The sequence below is a fragment of the Drosophila mojavensis genome, unplaced genomic scaffold (assembly GCF_018153725.1).
Source record: "Drosophila mojavensis isolate 15081-1352.22 unplaced genomic scaffold, ASM1815372v1 contig_81, whole genome shotgun sequence".
Taxonomy (NCBI): Eukaryota; Metazoa; Arthropoda; class Insecta; order Diptera; family Drosophilidae; genus Drosophila; species Drosophila mojavensis.
Window position 1 is genome coordinate 6,258,444 of NW_025318907.1, and position 20,090 is coordinate 6,278,533.

At 40.0% G+C, this 20,090-nt stretch overlaps 1 protein-coding gene and 1 long non-coding RNA gene across 2 annotated transcripts in view; one reads left to right on the forward strand and one right to left on the reverse strand.

The window, feature by feature from the left end:
- LOC6580859 overlaps positions 1–20,090 on the reverse strand; it is a 79,132-nt gene that overhangs the window by 48,391 nt on the left and 10,651 nt on the right. The gene's annotated exons all lie outside the window — the stretch shown is intronic.
- LOC122757806 lies at positions 17,554–18,455 on the forward strand. The gene is made up of 2 exons (XR_006357976.1): positions 17,554–17,994; positions 18,082–18,455. It is a non-coding gene; the product is annotated as an uncharacterized LOC122757806 (long non-coding RNA).

Genomic DNA, 20,090 nt, shown 5'->3' on the forward strand with positions numbered 1-20,090 from the left:
ATCAATTCATGTGGTTTAATTAGTTTTTAATGGGCTCAAATCTGTTCTATAGCGCACCTCTTGCCCCTCGGGGGCTCATTGAACTTGTTTACATAAAAATTGAATCGTTTTTCGCGAGCAAAAACACGAAGATGAATACAAATACAAAAAAAAAAAAACAAAAAGAAACTCATTAAATCAACTTTAAGTTCTCATAGAGGGGGAGACAAATGCCGAGGCGATTCTCACAAGCTGTCAGCGACAAGTTATCGAAGAAAGAAGAGGCCAAGGGGGCGCGGAGCAGGGCGAAGGCGATTAAGATGCAGTGCGTCGAATTAATTACGCATTTCATTGTAGTTTTTAATGTGCTGTTGCCGCTGGGCCCATTAACTTTGACTGGGCCAAGTCGCATTTAAAAAAGCACTGTCCCCTGCCCCTCCTCTCTGATGTTGGCATTACATGTCCGTCTTTGTTTATGTTTTTTCTTCTTCTGTACTTTTTGCTTTTAACCCTGAACTTGACATTTATGAACTCTCTGTGCTGGAACCGGGCACTTGGCAGCTGCTCTTTGCATTTATCGCTCGTGTCGCGGCCATGTGCTAAGTTCTTTTTAATTACCCCCCTTGACAGCGACATACCGCCGACTCTGCTTTGCAGACGCATTAAGGTGTGCAACTCGCTGTAGTTTTTGTGTGCCATCGTAAACTTCTCTTTATTACCCATTGCGATTTGGTACGTGCCCGCGGGCATGGAAATGCAATCTTGCCACGTCCAGCGTCCTCACACAATCGCCGAGATTCTATTAGGCTCTGAAGAGCTCTTTATACTCTTTACTAAACTCGCTCGACTTTTAGGGCCAAGAAACGGTAGCTATATACGCGACAAACGACACGCCCCCAAGCTCAAACAATGAGCTCCCCCTTGGCAAAATACAACAAGCTACAGAGACGTCACGAGCGAGACATGTTTATGGCCAGTTAAAGTCTGGCCCAACGAAAGGTAAGCCATTGACGTTGTTGCCCAGTTATTTTCAACACAACATAATGCAGACTAAATGTTTTCCAACTACTTATTCCACTCAATTGTATCCTGCATATACGAAGCTAAGAGCTTAATGTCTTACTAGAGAAATTTACTACGCAGAACTCAATATTGATCATCAATCAGGGAATCAATATCAAATTCATGAGGTAGTTTATCCCAATTCACAATCAATCAATCAGTATATATAAACAAGTAAGAAGACTCTAGTCGAGACTGCTCGACTAGGAGATACCCTGAACCCTCTAAGCTGATATTCTAATCATTCTGCACTTCTTTTATGCACACATACATACACATGCATCCACACGCACGCATAAGCCTGCGCTCTGCTAGCTGCGCAGTAAGCAGCGACTGCGCTTGGGCTGCGCTGCAGTGTGGGCAATATTATGAGAATTTATTTGTTGAATAATTTTTTGTAGACACTTTTGTAGACATACGATCTTAATGAAACTTTTAGAGCGTAATCATATGGTGAATATGTGTGTACATTCCAAAGCACAAGTCTCTAGTACTTGAAATGCGTTTTTTACAAATTGGGGGAGAAGGGGGCGTGGTATCCAAAATCTGTAAATTACAAAATCTTTGTATCGATTAACTTTATATACAACGCAAATTTAAAGACTCTAGGTCTGAAAGTGTTAAAATTAGGCTAAAAAAACAAAATCAATTTTTCGATTATTCTCGATAAAAAAGTTATCGGATGATTTATCGAAAAAATAAAGCAAACTCATACTGCGTATGGTATACACGAGTATGCATGCCAAATTTCAGCTTTCTAGCTCTTATAACTTCTGAGATCGACGCACTCATATGGACGGACGGACGGACGGACGGACAGACGGACAGGGCTATATCGACTCAGCTCATCGCGCTGATCAAGAATATATATACTTTATGGGGTCTGCCACGCCTCCTTCTGCCCGTTACATACTTTTTCACAAAACCATTATACCCTGATTTCCCATTTTCAATGGGTTCAGGGTATAAAAAGTCTAGCTCATACTTCACTTCAGCATAGAGTACAAAGAGTTTCCGTAAGGATTCAGCTTCAGATCGGCTTTATATGACTAGAATTTTTATTATTTTCCTAAATTTTTAGCAGTCAAGCTCAGCTTCAGCTGACGGTCATAAAGCTCCATCTAGCCGTCAGTCATGAGGCTGACAAATGTTTATGAGCGAACAGCGTCTAAATTATGACCCGAGCAAGCGACAAATTGTCAACTGCGATTATCGTCACAAATTTTTCCATTACATGTGAAAGGGGAATGGGAAATTGTTGATGGTAAATGCAAAATGCTGACACAAAGAAGCAGCTGTAAAACTGATGGGGCTTCTGTTGCTCAGGGGCTTGGCGAAGAACCGTTGCGATGGACCAACGCAAACTCAACTCAAGCCACATGACGCAGAGAATTCGCAACACTCAAACCTGTCGTCAAGTCGAAGGCCCAGCAAATGGAATAGAATAGAGCTCCGCACTGGCTGATGAAGGCTCTTGGCATAAATCTTGATATCGGTACATTATTAACGTCAATTAATTCTAACTGTTGGTATGCCACACGGTATGCTGCCCGCTGGGGTGGTCATTAAACAGTAGCCAAGCAATCGCAGGGCGGGGCAGAGCAAAGCCACAGACCGAGGCCACTACAGCGAGAGTGAAGAGGCGCTGCCACTAGCTGTGATGGATAGCTGCCGTGAAGGCCAAGATTTCTAAACCCGCTAGAGAGGAGCTTTGCACGTGAGTAGAGCTCGCGTGAGAGGGTAGCAAAAGCAAATACATATATGTATATGAATTCTAAGAAAATTATAAAAAATGTCTACAATGCTCTTTATTCCTTGAATGATTAACTCCTTGGCTCAATTCCTTTAACTTTTGTTTGCTTAATTTATCAACTCTTTGACTCTTCAGCTTCTCCTCGTCTAATCGTTTACTCCCCTACTCCTATTGTACTCTCCTGTTCTGCTATTTATCTACTCTTACTCGACTCGACTCCTCTACCTTTGTACTCCTATTCATCAACTCTTTTACCGCGTCTACCACCATTATTTCTACTAACTGTCGTGATTCTGTCGTGTCTGCTATGTGCTCATCTCTAGCCATCAACAGCTGTAATTGTTTGTTTGGTATTTTTGTTGCATTTGCAGCACTCGTTGTTATTGTTGTTGTCAACCTGTTTACCAGTCGCTTCCGCAGCAACAACAGCAACAGTGGGCAAAGCGGCCAAGTGCCTCAGCATTTGTCCAAGTGTATTAGAATTGGCTTCGAGTATTTGCCTTGTCTGTGCTGGCATTTTGTGCCGCCACGTTGGGCCGCAGCACGATTCCAAAAGCCGATTAATATCAGCCTCACGTGAGTGCACGCTTTGTTGTAGCTCTCTTCCTCCTCGGGTTGCAGTTGCAACTGTTGCCTTCTTCGCTTTTTACAGTTGCTTCTGCTTTGGAAAATTGCTTTGAACTTGAAAATTTCCCACGTGACAGTGACAGTCGCTGCTGCCACAGCCCCTACCTTCCCTTCCCTCCTCCTGGGTCTTTGCTCCTCTGTCAGCCATCGCTCAGCATGTTTTGGTGCCACATGTGCGCCTTTTGTTTTTTTCTCTCTTTTTTCTGCATGCACACAACAACCCCTCCACCTCCCGTACCCCCTTGCCCATTTCCAGTTGCCCTCCGGCTGCACTTTGCATATCATCGTCAACATGGCGCCTCCGCTAACGGTTCGCCTCTTGATTGTTGTTGTTTTCGTTGCTGTTGACTCTCTGCGGCAGATCTTCAGGTTTCATATTTGCCCAACGTTTTGTGGCAAGGTGGCGAGCGTGTTGCATTCGGTCACATTTAATTGGATGGATTTCGTGTGGCATATCGCTCCGTATCCATCGTCGATTGCTGGGCCCATTGAGGACCGTTTAGCAAATTGTAATTCTCAATATATCGTGAGCGCAATTTCAGTTTTATTATACATATATAAATACAATTTTTATTATAATTGTGGGAACACAACAGATGATAATAGCGTTCAATAAAACTATAAGAGAAGGGACTTTGCTTGCACAGGTTGAACAGCACTATATCAGAAAACATGTGCATACAAGACCAGTTCCTTTCAAGCTGCCGGATACAATGGATATACTCCCTTTCACTTTGTAAACAGGGTAAACTAATTTTAAATTCATTTAAAGAAAACTCTCTGAACGCTTATCTGCAATTTGTCCAAGCGATTTAATCGTTAATTTAATGTATTTATGAGTTTTCTCATTGACATTAAAATGCAATTTGTACAATGACAAATGTTGGCCAACATCTGCACCACCAGCCAATTGCACCACTTTCGCCCACTCAACAGCTCAACTTCCGTAACGTGAAAGCCGCTCACAAGCCTCCACTCTTAGCCACTTGGCCACTTGGCCTGGCCATATTTTACCCGAGCTACAGAAGGAAAAAACTTGAGTGGGTGGCCTGCTTTAAATACCTGCTATATGAATAGACTTGGCTCCCATAAATCCATAAATAATAAGTTTGCCGACAACTTCTTCAGGAGCATCTGCAGTGAGAGAAAACCAAAATGTTCTAAGCTCGACTGCAATAGGTCGAGTATTAAGGAAAAGTGTAGAGCCCTGCAACATTGTCTATTTTCCAAAATAATTGCAAAATTTATTCTTAGCAGTATTTTCTCTCAGTGTTCTCTACAGCGCCTTCCTACAAGGCGCACGCTCACAATTAAAATGGATCCACTTTAAATAACTTGAGTTCGGGCTGCATAAACTACTCCCTTGCCAGTCAACTTTAATAGCAAACCCTTCTGCAAGCACACCACCCCCAGCCCCCGGCACAGTCTTCCTTTGCTGTTTCATAAATTTTTGAGCAATCACTAACCTAAATACAGTTTCGCCAAAACATATTTACAGTGCGCTCGTTGCAGACAAAGGCGCAGAAAGGCGACTCGTTCCAGAGCCTTTAAATGCCCCCAAAGCGTTTTCTTTCTCTCTTACTTTTATCTTTTTAATTTTCCCCATTTGGAGCTGTAACGGTGATTAGACTTAAAGTTCTGTACACCTTCGTTACTGGCGCGTCATTCTTGGCACCTGTTCGTAACTCAAGCCAATTGAAAGATAGTTCGCGTGGGCGGCATCTACTGGCAACATTCCTCACTCACAATTACGTAAAGTTTGCTTGGAAATAGCGCAGTTGCTGGTGCAAGTCTTCTCTGCCCTGTAAGTCGAATGGGTGGGGTATGTCATATAAGACTATGCTCAAAATAGTATAAATAAAATCCACAAATCTAGATGATAGATTTAAATTAATAATAATAGAAATATAAATCTTTTTAAAAGATCAAATTTGTATCTTGCAAAAACTTAAATGCAATGTTGGTATATCTCTTGTGATTTTTAAATGTGTGTTGAATTGATTAGATGAAAATATCTTAAAATCAGAATCAGAATATTGATATAGTAGCCTTCGTACTTATCATCCATTCAACTTTTCATCTGTGTCATTTGCCATATCATATTTATCTATAACAATTTACAATTCTATATTTAAAGTGCAAAGTTGCAAAATATCATTTATTATCATCATCTATTCATCTTATCAACACGATCTGATTTCTCCACTTAACTGCAGGGAATCTCTCTGTCAAGCACTCCCGTTTATTAACTTCAATTTTTTTTCGTGTTGTCTGTGCATCTCCTCGTCTGTAGCAAGTGAATCGAAGCGCCAGTCACTTGTTCGTCTCGTCTCGTCTCGTTTCGTCTATTCTCTTCCTACACGCATTCATTACACGCTGTTGTTTTTATTGTTCTTGCTGCTGTTGCTGCTGCTGCTGTTGCTGCTGCTGCTGCTCTTGTTCTATTTTGTATCTGGCCACTTGTATCGTGTATTGTAGTTATCTGCAATTGTAGCGGCAGCTACACTCCACTTTCACACAAACACACATGCAGAACACTCATGGCCAATTGTCTGCATTTGCTGCTGCTGCTGCTGCTGCCGTTGCCTCTGTGTTAGCCATGTGAAACTCAGTCATTAATTTGGACGCCGTTTTAGCTGGTGGCATGCAGCAAACCAAACCAAACAACCAGGCAAGCAACCAAGCAAGCAACTAAGCGAGCTTAGATTTTTCTTTGCTCATATTTTGCATGCTGCTCGGCTGTGTTCTGGCTGCATTTCCATTTGCTGCCATTTCCTTTTGTCTTGCACAATTATGCATTATCTTTTTGCATCTGAGAGACTTGGCTGTCGCGCTTCAAGCTTTGCATTTAATTACTCTGCACATTTCTCAAATTTCACTCGGGTTGTCCCGTTGTCAAGCTCCTGCACTCTCAGGTGTCGTGGCACAAACACACACACAGACACACATTATCATTATCATCGTGCCTGAGCACCTACATTATGCTCATTATATATTTCACTTTGCATGATATTCCCTCTCTCTCTCTCTCTCTGACACACTCTCTTTCTATCTCTTCACAACTTCTCCTTGGCATTCAGCCTGGGAAAGTTCTGCTGCTGACATCGTTTTGTGATTTTTATAGCTATTTGATGTTCGCCTGAAGGGAACGAGTTGCGCTAAATGGTAATTTAGGCAATCACAGCGATCATCATTAAATAATCACAGCTTGAATCTACACAAGTTCTTTCATCAGAAAAGTTTAGGATCTTTGGGATCTAAAGCGGCATTTAAAACGCAACAAATATCAGTTGCATAAATTCGAGTTATTATTACCAAGCTGCTAGCAAACTGGACTTTACAATATTCCACAAGCTGAATTATGTCGGAAGTTTTCAGAAACATAAAGTTTCGCTGTTTATATACATAGGAGGTAGGCTAATATGAGTTGCACAATACATTTATTTACAGGAGAATAACAAAAGACTAGTAAAGCACAAAGTTCTCAAATAACATTCAGATTTGTGTAAGTCGGATTTCAAAATAGTTAGAAAAGCTACCAGAGCTAGCTAATAAGCAGCCAGTTGAAACAGCCCCATTACGACTAAACTTTTTAACATATATTTTCTTGTAACTACCACAAAAAGAAGAAGACGTAAATAAATAAGTAAAACCAGTTGTTTGGTAAGTTTTGGCAGGCGCTCACGAAGCGGCCAGCATTCAGCTTAACGGATGGGATGACACACAGGGGAGCTATGGCCACACGATTTGCTGATAGATGACTTTTCGCTTAGATCTAGCCAATTACTGGCCAGTTTAAACTGTTTTTCCACTTTTAATTATGCGCGACTTGAGCAACGCGATTCCAAGTTGCAGCTGGCGGTCGCTGCTGGTGGCAAAATCTCCATGTCAAGACAAAGACACAACGTTGAGTTGCAGGTGCAACAGCAACAGCAGCAGCGGCGGCAACAGCAACAGCCGTAAAAAGCCATAAAGAGTCTATGCCAAAAGGGGCTGGGAAGCTGCGCATGCAAAATGTCTTGGCAGGTTGCATTTTGTGTGTGCCTTAATTAATTTTGATTGCAGCCAGCAACAAGAGCAACCTGCTAGATGCAAACTTCAGCGGAAATGCTCATCACACGCCGCACACTCCACAATCGGCCTTAGAAGAAGAAGAAATGCCAGAAAGAAGCACGACTACGCGAGTCCACATTGCTGGACTAAAAGATACGCTATAACTAGATCTGAAATGAGATGTGATGTATATCATCTCTTTAGATTTTATTTTCCTACTTTGAAAGCTGTAGGTCTAACTCTAGGTTTAGGTCGATTACTATCCTGTTTAAGCTACTTAGCTGCTATATACCCCATCATAATCACTGCATGGCCTACAGGGTATTCACAAATATGCTAACCGCTTGAAGCTACTCAGCCAGCTAATTAATTAAATTAAATGAGAGGCCGCCAAAGCGCTGAGTGGATACTCAAACGAATCGGATGCACTCTTGGACGCTGCCATTAGAGGCCATATAGAGATCTAAACTCTCATTTAAGTGGAGCCCAGGCAGCAGTAGACACGCCTCGATGCAATTTGGCCTTAATGGCAACAAATCACACAAGTTAACATAATAGAATTATTAGCTGGCATCGCGATTCTAGCGGCATTTGTCTAAATAACTAGCCATAACTTTGGCCCGAGTGTCACATCACATTCGCATTAGCTATCACATTTGCTCGATTTGACAAACGTCAACTGGCCACCCCCCAACCGCCCCACCCACCTCTCAATTCGCCCTAAGCATATTTATGGGCATAAGCCGCAATTCGAATGCCAAAACAGTTGCCCAAAGTTGTACCTCCATGGCCCCAGGCAATGCCCCAAGCGGTTGACGTGGATACCGATGCCGACGCCGATGCCGATGCCGATGCCTGTTAATATCCATGTCTCTGGCGACGCATAATTCATGTTTGGTCTACGCCACGGGGCAAACAACGCAGCACAGTGGGGCGAAACATAAAAACAAGAAATTGCTCAAACTTGATCATGTCAAGTGAGCAACTTTTTTTGCTTTTCATTTTAAAAATATACACAAATAACATGCTATCTTTAATATTTATGAGTTGCCTAGCTGGTCATGACCAATGTCATAATCTTATTTACTATTTCAGTTGGTTCATCAGTTCATCATTTGCTCAACTGTGCACTCGTTAATGATCGTTAACTGAATAGCTCAATTGAACTTAGCGCTCGTGAAACTTTTGAGCACTCATTCCTGACCTTTTGAATAATTGAGTGGACAGATAGAACTTTTTGATTGCTCACCTATCACTGAATTATATCATTTGATTGACACGAATATTATATGGACTTTATTAATTTTTTTTACCATATTTCATATTTATGTTTATTTTATATGCTATGCTTAATATATTGCTTATATTTTGTATTATGTTTATATTCTATATTTTATATATTATATTCTACATTCTATATTTTATATTTTATATTTAATATTTAATATTTTATATTTTACTTATTTCCTAATGATTTTCTTTTTTTTGCCTGGTTCCACTGTGTCTATTATTGTACACTGCATTACAGCTTGCGCTGCTGGACACTCTCGCCATTGCCTTTGCCTCTTGCTCTTTGCAGCATTACGAAAATATGTGCTGAAATATTAAAACACCTTCATCTCTGTAGTTGGGCAAGCTTTTCAAAAATCGACGCTCATTTATTAACGTATTATGAAGCCATTTGGAAGGAGACTGCGCTCTGCTCTCTGCTCTCTGCGCTCTGCGCTCTGGCCATCGGGCTGTTAAGTTGGCAGAGCCTAGGCTTAGTTTATAATTTAATTAGCTTTGTCGTCGCTGCCTTATCGTTGGAAATCCAGCTCGTTAATTAAAGGAGAGCCCCTTCAGACTCATCCATGACTCCTCGCAGCACGTTTACGTAACGAGTTCGAAGTGAAGTGGACTCCGGATTGTGCAGGTGGGTCACAGTTATCCTGGTCATGGCAGGGTTAATTGTCTGCCCTTTACGGCCAGTCACGAACTGAATTCGGCAATCAATTTCAATTTGAGAGACGCGCTCCCACCAGAGCCTTTCTAACAGGAAATCCGTTGCGGCCACTGAAAACATTTATTTGGGGTCAAGCAGCGAAAATGACCCACTAATTTATATGAATAGATTTCACAGCACCCATTTCGCACCCAAAGATGAGTGGTCAAATGTTTTATGCAAATGTATCTTGAATGCAGACACAAAGCCACAAATTCAGAGAAACACATTTCGGACAAAGGGGCTGCCAGGGGGCTTAATTAACAACCCAAATAAAAATTTAAGCTGCGAATGTATGCGAGTCGAACGTGTTCGTGATTTCCAGAAAAAGCAACAAAAATAACAACAAAGAGACAAAAGCCAGCCAAGACGACCTTGTCAAATTAGTGCCAAAAACGCCAAAAATGCCAAAATAACTCGTTCCGAAAACGCGACAAATCATAAAATAATATAAATGGGAGAGACATTTGGAGATGGCTTTTGAAATGCGTCGCGTTTATAAAAGCGTTTAACAAAACCAACAAAACTCAACAAACGGAATGCATAAAATGTGGCTCAGAGTGTGTCTAAAAAAATGTTGACACCGGCAAAACTGTGCAAACTAATTTCGGTTCATTGTTGTCATCGCAACTGGTTTCAGGGCGAACAATACAAACGGTAGCTGTTATGGTAATCTTAAATGGTTCTTTTAATTTACATGAAGCTATAAGTAATTTAAGTTAATTTGAATATGCGTTTATAGTAAAAATGGGTAGCAATAGGTCAGTAGTTAGTCTTACCTATTCTTAAATAATTGACTTTCGAGAATTCAAACTCTGTTAGGGTTTTCTAAGTAAAATTTGTATAATATTACGTATATATATAAGATATTTCACGACCTTTCTCTTCACTATAATGCACTTCATTTTTCACTCTTTCTAATTTATTAGCCAATAATGGGGGGACAATTTTGTAGTCCAATAAATTTGATCTTCAGGCCTGCCGCCACTTAAAATTGGTCCCAAATGTACCCCTCCTTCGCTAATTGACAGCACTTAGCTCCCCGTTGGTGGCGGCTGCACGAGCCAAACGAATTCATTTTGGCCACTTTAGGCAGCCATTAGAGCCACTTTCAGTTCTAGCTGCTCGCCAGCCAAGCGTAATCGGTACAAATAGTTGATTGTCTGGGCCTGGGCAGCGCCTGGCTTTCTGTTTCCCAGAAGACAAACATACAGCAAGACATCTCTGACGAATGCTAATTCTGAGCACACATAAATCAATGACTGAGAGAGCCTTCGGCTCTCATTGTTTGTCTGTCAGCTGGCAAGCGAGAAATCTTCCGCAACGAAATGCTAATTGAAACCAACTCAAACATTTGCCACCTAAGCTGATCTATGACCTGTGAGCATGAGTGTGGCCCAAGCATACATAGGCCCATCCGACGGTAGATGTGGAGCAAGCCATATGATTTGCCATCGGACTATACGATATTGTCTATTAACTATTAACTAGAGCATGAGAAGACAGATAATGGCTGACATTAGTCGCCCTTTATGGATAGTGAAAGTTACACTCAGCGAAAAGTTGTAGTACTTCGAAAATAGAAAAAATAAAATAAAAATGTATTCCGAAATTCTTGTAATAATTTGGTTCTGTAATAATCTCTTTGTAAAGCTAAAAGCATGCTAATCTTATTCTAATCCGTATTTACATAAATCTCCTTTGGGAAATCTTAAAAATTCTTGTAATTAGCTTTTTTTTTTAAATCGTAAAGCTACACAAAACAAACCAAGAAACGTGCTGAATTCGGAATATAAATAGCTGAATTGCTGACTCTTCTTCATCTTCTTCTTCTTTTTTTCGAGTGTAGCAAATGGAGTTTATCACCCGAGCTAATCACGTTAATAACCGCTTTTCTACCAATTGGTATATATAATGATATCGGGCCTAATGAAAAGCGTCACTCGTGGCTGTTGCATGTTTGCGGCATATTAGGCACAGGAAATGTTTTCCACTAAGAAAGTGTCGAAACATAAAACTAGAGCGAGAGACAAAGAGAGGATAGTTCATTCTAAGGGCCATTCCCCATTCGAAAGGTCATTAGCTTCGCTGCTAAATAATAGCCAAAAAGTAAGCCGCATATTGCGTATTGCATTCTATAGAGACATTAACAAATTGGACATCATAAAGTGCGGTCTCATGTTTCCAGCCGAACTAAACAAAAAGCAAAGCCCCGTCTTTGCTGCCGTCTTCCCCTTTGGCAATTTCTGCAAACAATGGCAAAAGTTTCTTATTTGTATGGATTTTGTGTTTTTTACCCCAACTCTTGTTTACCATTGGCAACGTTTTTAACGCATTCTGCGCTTTTTAATAAATGAGCCATATTTATTTATGCCAGGCCCACATTTTGGCCGGCTTATATCGTGGATAATTCCGTTGAAAAATTCCGTTTATTTACCTAAAAGAGATAGAAAAAACGGCAATTAGTACAGAAAAAGTCTCAAGTGCTTTACAATCAACACGTTTCAAATGGCAAAACCTTTTTTATTTGCTTAAATACAAACAAATAGTGAAGATAATATTTCGAGTATCCGAGCCAAAGAGAGCTATAAATAAGCATAAGCGAAAAGTTTCCAATAATTCGACAGAACCGATACATTTAATACAATATGAAATCGAATAAAATATAATTTTGATTAGCTAAATATATTTGAATATCGATATATTGATTATCAATATATCTACTTAACAAACGATTCCCATCTTAAATAATAAAATTTCACAACTTATCGATAATTATTTGTTATCGAACATATCTAAACATATCGATAGCTCGCATAGACTTTTACAACACATTTTTAGCCACCAATTGCTACTTTATAAACGGTTATCATCTCATCTTATAGAAATTACTCGATAACTGACGATTCAAGCCCTTCACTTCGTAATTGATAATGAAATTTAGATTTTTATCGCAGCTATAGCTGTATTTGAAGTGGAACCTCTGCAAAATGTAAACAAAAACCAACTCTGACCCGTGGCTTTGAACCCTCTTCAGGGCTTTCAGTGCTGCGGCCCGTTCCATTGGCCACTTACAAACTGGCACCGGAGCACGTACAGCTAAGAGCCAAGCAGAGCAAAACTCACATCGCCACAGCAAATTGCTTCGTATCCTCCGCAGTTATGCAGACATGCTGCCATGCTGCCCCTGGTAACCCTTGGCGGGCTCTCCTTCAGACACCCACAATTACAGAACAGACTCGTTTCCATGGCCGGGTCGCTTGTCGGACGACTGTTTGTACAGGCGCTTTTCATGCTCTGCTCTATTCATGTTCTACGCTCTATTGCTAGATGCTACTCTTCTAACCGACCCGACCCTACTCTACCCTACCGGGGATCTGCCCCTCCCTCTAGCCCTGACTGCCTGCTTTACACGGCTTTTGTCGCCAGCCGTTTGCTTCGCTTGGTTTTGCCTGGCTCTCTTTTTTCTCTGCTAGGCATGTTAATGACCCTTTGCTGCCTAGAGATTTGTATTTACATATGTATCTGTAGCCGGGTGCCTGTGTGTCTGTGTGTGCGCCTGAGTGTAGGCCGGTGCCACTGCCTGTCAAACTGTGCCCCTTTTGCGGAACGCCTCGTTGGCAGCCGCCTCGCGTCGCTTTTAATTTAGGCGTCTGCGCATAAAATTGCAACAGCATCCACATCATCAACAACAAGAACAACGAGAACAACACGACGACAACAACACCAACAACCGCATTGGACGCCCCTTTTTTTGCTAATTTATAAAAATAATTCTTGCAGCGAATGCCCCTCAATGCCGCATCTTTGATGCTCGTGTGAAACTGCATTACAAGTTCGCTCTCAACAGCTTCGTTTTGCCTATGAACTTGACATCAACATCAGCCGGCTGCCCGGCCACGCCAGACGCAAAGGCGGAGGCTAGTGGGTCGAAGCCGAGTCCAAAGCTCTTGGCCAACGAACACATTTAAACCAATCCGAACACAAATGCCGTATCTCAAGTGGCCTGCTGCGATTTCATAACTCAAACTCTGATCGAGCGATATCTTACGCCAAATAAGTGCTTCAAATACACCTTTTCTTTATTATGGCATTAAGAGCAAGATACCCTGTATAAGCTTCAGTTTGTAAGGCATATTGCTGAGTATCTTGTTGTTAGTTACTTATAAAAATGTATATAATTCAAGTCTTTAAGATTCAAGCAAGTAGACTGGATGGGCATGGTATTTCAGCTTATTCAACATATAACAGGGTATTTTTATACAAGATAGGCCCGTGCTGCAAGCAACATTTGCAATTGTGAGACTTCATGTCGACACTTCAGACTCTGGGCATCCGTTGAGCTGCTTGTTAAGCCTCTCTTCACCTCTCTCTCTCTCCATCATGTCTTTCTCTCAGAGGGGTTTGGCGTGGGCGACTCACTAACTGACTGACTGACTGACTGCATCCAAGCGCAATCCAAGTGAGTTTCAAATGTGCCCACACATGGCTAAACTTGAGCGAGTTTCATAGCTCTAGTATCCACAGCAACAGCATTGAAATCATTACCCAACCAGATACAGATTCAGATTCAGTTCCAGATACAAAACAAACTTCAGATACAACTTCACAGGCAAATTTTGAACAAGGCAACTGGCATGTTAATTGGAAAATGCATTTGCTTCTGACAATTATTTTAGGTGACTTCCAAGACTCGATTCAATTTGTTGATTGTCGATTGCTCGACGCAAACAACACTCAAACACTCGCACTCATATTAATATCAAGTATATTTTGTGAGTGTTGTCCAAATACTGATTCGCTGTAGCAAACTGCACGACTAGCAGACACTCTATCTGCATCAGCTTGCGCCTATTTAGTAATCTTCCACATTTCATCTTCTCTCGACTAGCAAACAGTCTACATTCCATATCAGCAGAGTGCCTGTCCAGCTGCCTTCTCCTGCTTCTTGACTCATGTCAGTCTATACATTTTATTACTTCTCTTCATTTACTGACAAGTCGAACAGACTCATTACAAAACAGTAAAGCTATTAAACCAGTGCTTGACATGCCGGCAACTGTATCTTCTCGTTCTGCTATCTACACCTGTTATCCTGCTTGTCAACAATTCTGATTGTTTCTCGATCACACCATGCTATCCTGTCCATTTACTATCTTCGTTTTGATCCCGCTCTCAGCCATAGACACTCTGCACGATATGTCAACATCGTGTCTGCACTCTTTTTCAACCTAAACCAGCTCGTCCTTCTGTTTGCTAATCCTCAGCTCTGTTCTCACACACCCACACCCACACCCACACCCACTCCCGCTCGCGCTCTCTCTCTCTCTCACACACACACAGCTAGACTTAAATACCATTTAAGCAACTCTGCCGCTCACTAAGCCACAAAACACTTCACTAAATTCGCTGGCCGTAGTGCACTCTGGCATGCTGCCTGCAAACCCGGTTCTGTTTTCATTCTTTCTCACACAGAGGCCGGGTTAAAGGCCTTTCCTTTCCCCATTTCACGCGTTTTAAAGAACCTGCCAGGCATTTAAGCCACTCATATAATTATTTTCCAGCTCTTTTTCTTTGCCTTTTCCCCGCTTTCTGTTTCACATTCATCAACGACTGCATTTTTATGTTTTACTGACTTCACTTCAGGCAACTTTTCAAAAGCACTAAATGAGAAAAAATTAAAAAAAAAAAAAACTTAAATTTAAATAAATGTATGTATAGCTTTTCGCAGCAATTTCCGAGCTTTCAAACTGTGTGCAACATTTTTGGCCTGTCAATTTTAATTAATGCAAATTGAAACGTACACACAGAGAATGTGAGTATGTATCTGTGTCTCCCTGCGTATGTGTATACACACTCCCCTACAGAGGCAATCACGCATCGTTGTGAATTTGCCTTATCGACATAATTATGCAATTTCGACAATTGAATGAAGCCGAGCCGACTGTCTGCTCAGTTTAATGTTAGTTAGTTAGCTGGTGTCGGAATATATATTTATATATATAGAAAGAGATTTTGCGACACATATTGCATAATTAAAATGCACATCAGCTACGGCAGCGGCAGCTGCTGCTGGTGCTGCAATTTGAATTCAATTCAATAAGCAAATATCCTTTTTGCGAACCAGTTAATTGCATTGACATCTATGCAATGCAATTAACAACAAAGTGAATAACAACAAATTACGCTGCAGACACGGTACTAATAATCGGAGCCGCCCAATCAGCGGTTCATTATTTGTTGTTTCGGCTGGCTAGTGACTTGAAAGAAAATATGAAGAAAGATACAAAAAACAAAAAAAGCGCAGCTTGAACATAAATAACTAAAATGAATTTCAATATAAAACGAAATGTAAATGCTGAGCCATCAAAGTCCACAAAAAACGCCACCAGCTGAGCCCCAAGAAAGAAAAGGCAACAACATCAGCAGATACAGACACAGATACATGCAGAGACACCGATACAGATACAAATTCGGACTCGGATGATGCGAACAATACTCGTACAAAGCGAAAACGAAACGAAAACGAAAAATGTGGCTTTAAGCTGGAAAACTGGGTACAAGACCCGAACAAAATATGCGCAATATGCAAAAGTCTCAAAATAACACACACAAAAGAAACAAAACGAAACGAAACGAAAGCGAAGAAAAGGCAGGTGAGCAGATGAACACAGGTGAGAGGGGCACATGAGGTAAGCGGCAACTGGCAGTAGCTGCAGCCAGAAGAGAATAATCACATGCGGAATGAAGGGAAATCAATAAAAATTGAATAAAAAGCACAATAAATCATAAAAAAAGAAATTACTTAGGCTGCATGAGAAATGAATTGGGAATTCTCTTAAAGAGCGTGTGAGAAAAGTAAGCAAAATGAACCCGCACATAGCCAACTACATGAACAAGAAGAGCACACAGAGCACAAGAGCGAAGCAACGAGGTAAACAATGAATAATGTGAAAACAAAGACAAAGCAATAATGAGGCTAAGAATAAAGGCATTTCTATATATAGGCAAAATATGGAGATGAACAATTAGGCAGCATGGTTAGGCAGGTAAACAGAACAGGAAAAAAACGCATTAAGGAAAATAAAGAGCGTGTTCTTGAATAATAGATTACACAATAAAATATTAAATATACCCAATTAATTATATTAAATAAGAAGTATTATATTTAAGGCATTTTCTTAAAATGGATTTAAAAATCGATGCTTAACAAATGATTGAAGTTGATTAAATTAGAGCTAACAATAATAAATACATCATTTTAATTTGTATAATGAAATTAATAATAATAAGTATTATTCGTAACGCATTTAAAATAAGAATCAAAATTATGTGATGCAAAACATTAAATAATAAAATTAAATAATAATAATTATATGTAGCCTATTCTGTTGCAATTCAATTATTATTCGAGCCTCACGAATTGCAAATATTGATTGAAGTAAAAGTTCTTTTAATATGCATTGCGACCTTCTTCTGGTTCGTTCAACTCGAGAGAGGCAGACAAATTGAATTTGGCTGCAGACATTTGTCTGTGCATCAATTGGAACATACACGCACACAGTCACACACGCACGCACACATACACCATTAAGCAAAAGGTGTTGTCATAAAACGTTGTGCTAACGGTATTCGAACATGTAAGTGAGGCGCTAAGCGTCAAACGGTTCTTCTAATGGGCCACAAGAACACATTACACACATTACGTGTAAAGATGAAGCAGTCAAAAATTGATTTCAAACAGAATGTTGGCCCCTACGGCGGACGTCAGATTCATGCCAAAAAAAAAAAAAAAAAAGAAACGAAAAACAGACGTGGAAAACCGGTTACCGACCTTTAGGAAAGTTGTTTTTTTTTTTTTTGTTAAGTCTAACACGAGTGGATTTTTATATTTTTTGTCTGACTACTTTTACGCGTTAATTGTTTTGATTAAAGATTCGTGGTGAACGCAATTTGAGCATTGAACTTGTTTTTATTTTTCTGCCGAGGGCAGCCCTGCCGAAAGCTGAGTGTCCGGTAAACCGTATTGTGTGCCATGATTTATATCATCAATCGAATGTTTTAGCATATATTAGACAACGGTTAAACAACTCTGCCAGTTGGATAGATCTACGCATGCAGTTGGGTTCGCTTTCATCTTGCGTTCGTAACTTATGTCATCAACCAAATGTCGTATAACATGGGAATCTAATTAAACAACAACTCTGCTAAAAGGTTGTATTGGATATACCTGTTATAGATATAATGAAGCAAATGTCGCATAGCTCATCAATCAACCTAATGGCAACCCTGGCCAAATTGCTATAGTATATCTACATATACCAAACTACGCAATAGAATTGATCAATCAAAGTTTCGACATTTAGCCTAACTTCCATCTGTTTTACATATTTTTTAACTCTAATCACACATCCCATGATTCTTAATATTGTTATTATTATTGTAATGTTGGCAGCCCTGTTTTAAGCTACACTCAACTTTATTTTGGTCTTACTTATGTCATCAATCAAATGTGCCACCGTTTGTCAATCAATATGTACGAAATCTCAAAACACACAATTATTAAATAATTACTTATCGGACATTAATTGTCGACATTTTTATTATTATTTGGCCACAGCAGCAATATCAACAACAGCAACAGCTCAAAGTTTTATGGGGGAATGCACAAAAATGGATGTACGAAAATTTGTGCAACGCCTACGAGCTACCAATAGCGAAATCAATAAAAGGCCAAGCCAACTCGCGTTTATGGCCAAACGAAATTAAGCTGAAGTTTCCAGATATAGTGGGATTACACAGCGAGAAAATTAAATGTATTTGATATGCCAACCCTTTTGCATTACAAATTGGAGGCACTGTCTTCTCCCAGTGCAGTTGTGCAGTTACATTTATTTATTTTGCCCGTGGTTTTTGTTTTGTTTGTGATTTTGGCTCGTGTTTCGTTTTATTTTTGCATTTGTCAACTGAAATAAAGTGCACAGCTTTTCTTTTTCATTTCTCTTTGTTTTTGTAATCTTTGCATTTAGTTTATGTTTGGACTTTAGTGCTTGGCTTTTAATTTCGTTGAAAACGGTTTTGCCGACAGTTGTGAATCTGGGAAATTTAAGCTCAACTCGGCTCAACCGGCTCGGCGCCTTGTTAGAAAAATAATACACACATGCCAGTATAAACAAATATATATATGTATACATATGTGTTTGTATGGTTGTCGCCTAGACTCGTGTCTGTATTTCGATTTCATTCGAGGGGCATGCATCAAACGGCAGCCATTTTGAAATGCTGAGTGCCTCAAAGCGAGGCAACACAAAAAAAGTAAATATATACACACATACATATATGCATACATATATATATATATGCACAAATATGTACATACATATGTTGTATATAGGCGCAGCACACGTGCGAGGGCAGCTTAATCCGTATTCGTGCCTAGAATTCTGGCATGGATAATCATTGTCAACATTGCTGGAAAGTTTCATTACTGAATGTTCGATTCATTTACATTAATAATAATGGCAGCTGTCAGCGGGCGCAGGTTTCACACTTGTTAATATGATTTACCTCTAAGTGAGAAATGTAAAGTTTCATTCTGCGAAAAAGGGAATAAAACATATCCAATTTACATTAACAAGGTTTTTAATTCCATACTTTCCCACAATAAATGTTCTCCATGGAACACTCGGTGTGTTTTCAAACATTCGTTAGAATTTATAATAACTTAATACTGTAAACAACTTAAAGAAGTCGATAATCAGCACCAAGTAATTTGATTTTGATTTCTCAAAAATTTAACCCATAAATTTCATTGCTGGCCATTAGAAATTTGTGATTGTGATTCCAAATGATTCGTCTTTCATTACCCAAAGAACTGCCCTCATATCTATCTCTACCGAAATTCAAGCAAAAGGTTTCTCTGATGAGTACCTTTTATTGTATGCCACGCCGCTAAGGCAAATATTTGAGGCCTGTTTCAACAACGGAGCGAACACCAATGATGATGATGATGATGCTGATGATGGGAATGGAGATGATAATGAGTATGATGATAATGAGACAAGGCCAGCGTCAGCTTCTCTTTGGAATCCACTGTTTCATTCATTTGCGCTTTTGTTTGAAGATTTTGACGCACTTGTCGCTTGAGTGTGCGATTGTAGGAATTGGTAAATAACACACACACGCATACATACATGTATTATTTATACAGACATACATACAGCCCATATAGATTTGCATTTGTGAACTCGTTCTTTAACAAAGTTCTTCTTTTCACAATTGTTTTATTGTTTTATTCGTTTATTTCAATCTGAAAGGTATCTAAATGCTAATCCAAGCGGATGTTTTGATAGATAAAAAGATATAGATACAAGTGCTCCTTGAAGGCCTTTTACGTAGTGCATAATCAGACAACTTGATGAAAGCCAAAGGCCTAAACAAGCAGCCTTGTTAGCAGGCCGAAAGCAAAATACCATCGCACTCACACAAGCACACACACGAGCCCACACAGACACGTAACAACACACATAATTATGTGCGCGTAAATGCCTAAATGTGTATTTTTTCTGTATTTGTAACTGCGTGTGTGCATCTGTATCTGATTACTTATGTATGTGGCCTGTTGTCTGTGTT